This window comes from Pinus tabuliformis, chromosome 8, assembly GCF_031772625.1.
Source record: "Pinus tabuliformis cultivar Carrire ecotype Pingquan chromosome 8, CPIR1, whole genome shotgun sequence".
NCBI lineage: Eukaryota > Viridiplantae > Streptophyta > Pinopsida > Pinales > Pinaceae > Pinus > Pinus tabuliformis.
This window is the reverse complement of record NC_142294.1, coordinates 1077022963-1077024780: the sequence shown is the minus strand read 5'-3', so window position 1 is coordinate 1077024780 and position 1818 is coordinate 1077022963. Positions and strand designations below refer to the sequence as shown.

At 33.0% G+C, this 1818-nt stretch overlaps 1 long non-coding RNA gene across 1 annotated transcript; it reads left to right on the top strand.

Moving 5' to 3' along the window:
- The first annotated feature begins 321 nt into the window (after window positions 1-321).
- On the top strand, window positions 322-1244 carry LOC149239052 (uncharacterized). The gene is made up of 3 exons (XR_016245426.1): window positions 322-497; window positions 843-881; window positions 970-1244. It is a non-coding gene; the product is annotated as an uncharacterized LOC149239052 (long non-coding RNA).
- Window positions 1245-1818: the final 574 nt, after the last annotated feature.

Genomic DNA, 1818 nt, shown 5'->3' with positions numbered 1-1818 from the left:
AACTATCAAGTAAACCTTCATTTTCCACATTATTATATTTTGGGTTGAAGATCATATGTTACATGTGTCTAGAACCTAAGTAATTAGATTAATATATCTATATACTTGTATATTATTTTACGAATTGGCATCAATGCACATTCGTATAAAGGTTTCACATTCTAGTTATTATATCATAATGTATGACTATGATTAATATATGTTTGTACCCTGCTTGGTGATGTGGAACTCTCTTGAACCTTCAGGAGTTTTACAGTTGTCCTACACTTGCATCGAAAATTATGAGATTCCATATCAAGTGCTCTCGTTTCTTAGCGTTAGATCAACGATTTATAATGGAGGAACGGTTATAGGGTAACCAACCTCCTCTCCCAATGCCACAAGAGATTCATTCATTTAGTTCTTTTGAAACGAAAATAGCTCTACAACTTTGTAGAAGAATAGGGTTTGTTTTTCTCAAAATTATTTCACTCTACACTAGCTCGCGAGAGCAGCAGGTATTTTCTTGCATTCCGTTAAATTTTTATCCAGTTCTTCCCTTTGCAACATAGTTTTCTCTTCAAATGTTCATCTTCTTATAGTGTTGCGGCTTTGTACTTGAAGCCGTTCATTTTTTCTTTGACTGTGCATATCTAGGGTTCAACACTAGAGTTGGAAGAGGTCTCCAGAGGTCGTCGCCCTAATAGTCACTCATGTTCGACAACTTGTTTCTGTAACAAATTAATGGAGTTTCCTGTGTCTCCCTTCGTCCAGATAAATCATCATATCGTAATTGTCAATGGTATTCCTCTCAGTTTACAAAATTAATTGTGAAACATTTCTAACTGGAGGGTTTTCTCCAGGTGCACGAAACTTGCAAAGAAACAAGGGAATCTTTTCAGGTAACTCCTTTTGTATATATTTCTGGACCCTTTTTCCAATTACTCTACGCACAATAAATTATAACCCTAATCCTTTTCCTTGTATCAGGTTTTCCTTACAAGTGAGATTTCATTTATGGTCTTGGGGTTTCAAATTGGAAAGAGTTCGACGACTACCCAAGTTCAGTTCTACTCACACTCGTTTCTTTTCCCTTTGAGGTGCAAACAATCAACACTAGTTCTTACTAGGGTTTCACCCTTTTTGTTGAATCTTCGTCATTTAAATTATCATAAGGGAGGGTTTGAGGATTGAGGGTTATATAATTTTGAAAACTCGTTGCATTTTGTGTTATTATTTGTAATGAAAGTTAAGACTGTTATAGTTTTATAGTTGCTAAAGGGTTCAATACCTGTTAGGTACATGCTACCTTTTGTTTCAGTTTAATGTTAATGACATTGTAATTTATTTTGCATATTTATTTTAATTTAAAGTGTTACTTATCTACTTCACAAAATTTCTTTGATGTTGAATGATAACTATGCAAAACCTGCAATTTGATATTGTTTTCCCTTAGCTTAAATGGGTTTTTAGTTTTGGACAATATTAATTTGATAAAAATGTAAATAGTTTGTAATGTTGTTTGTTATTTTCACTTGCAAATATGGTTGTTCTACCTACATTGAACAGATACATTAATTTACATTTCCTTTCAAGGACTTGTTCAATTTGGTTAATGATACCCATAATTTCTTCGTTGGTTTGTTTGTTATATCTAGAAAGCCTTGTTAATGCAATTTTTGAAATAGTTCTCCATGTATTATAGTCATTCCATTGGCTTATGCATGAATATTTAATTAATATTTCCTCCATTTGATACATGCTTCTGGTTTGACATACTAACCTTAAGGGCTTATTGTAACTAGTTCTACCAATCCTGCTTGCATTGTAATAGAAACT